Below are 1,405 nucleotides of genomic sequence, written 5' to 3' on the forward strand. Positions count from 1 at the left end.
TATTCGATTATGGTAACGTGCCTATCACGTTGAGGTTAGCCACGCCGGGATTCGTTTCAGCAAGTAGATATCCATATTTTTAAATGGACCTTGTTGGAGCATACCTAATCCTAAAATGTAGCATCGTACTACAGACGGCGCTCACCACGCCATTTGTGGTATTTTCTAAAACGCGCTGCTAAGACAGCAGGTAAAGATACGGAGAACTTCTAGTAGCGATACGTTAGGAAGCAAGTCCATCTTCGATGCAGGATATGGAAGGGTCTCCGAAGAAGCTTGCCACTTGTGCTAGCGAAATATTAGGAAACAAGTCCATCTTCGATGCTGGATATGGAAGGACTTCCGAGGAAACTCGCCACTCGTTCAAGCGAAATATTAGGAAGCAAGTCCATCTTCGATGCCGGATATGGAAGAATCTCCGAAGAAGCTCGCCACTTGTGTTAGCGAAATTTAGAAAGCAAGTCCATCTTTGATGCTGAACATGGAAGGACCTCCGAAGAAGATCGCCACTCGTGCTAGCAAAATATTAGGAAGCAACTCCACTTTGATGCTAGATACGGAAGAATCTCCGAAGAAGCTTGCAACTTCTAGTAGCGAAACGTTAGGAAGCAAGTCCATCTTCGATGCAGGATATGAAAGGGTCTCCGAAGAAGCTTGCCACTTGTGCTAGCGAAATATTAGAAAGCAAGTCCATCTTCGATGCTGGATATGGAAGGACCTCCGAGAAAACTCGCCACTCGTTCAAGCGAAATATCAGGAAGCAAATCCATCTTCGATGCAGGATATGGAAGGGTCTCCGAAGAAGCTTGCCAGCTGTGCTAGCGAAATGTTAGGAAGCAACTCCACTTTGATGCTAGATATGGAGGAATCTCCGAACAAGCTTGCAACTTTTGGTAGCGAAACGTTAGGAAGCAACTCAATCTTCGATGCAGGATATGGAAGGATCTCCGAAGAATGTTGCCACTCGTTCAAGCGAAATATCAGGAAGCAAATCCATCTTCGATGCAGGATATGGAAGGGTCTCCGAAGAAGCTTGCCAGCTGTGCTAGCGAAATGTTAGGAAGCAACTCCACTTTAATGCAAGATATGGAAGTATCTCCAAAGAAGCTTGCCAGCTGTGCTAGCGAAATATTAGAAAGCAAGTCCATCTTCGATGCTGGATATGGAAGGACCTCCGAGAAAACTCGCCACTCGTTCAAGCGAAATATTAGGAAGCAAGTCCATCTTCGATGCAACAGGCAGTTATAGAGCTGGGGATGCAACGTAGAGAAGTAAATATTAGGAAGGGAGTCAGGCAGGGATGCACACTGTCACCGCTACTTTTTAATCTATACATCGAAGACGCCATCAACATCATTAAAGACAGTACAACTGTAGGGATAGACGTGCAAGGGCAAAAGATTAG

This window comes from Agrilus planipennis, unplaced genomic scaffold (assembly GCF_000699045.2).
Source record: "Agrilus planipennis isolate EAB-ADULT unplaced genomic scaffold, Apla_2.0 scaffold11, whole genome shotgun sequence".
NCBI classification, from domain to species: Eukaryota; Metazoa; Arthropoda; class Insecta; order Coleoptera; family Buprestidae; genus Agrilus; species Agrilus planipennis.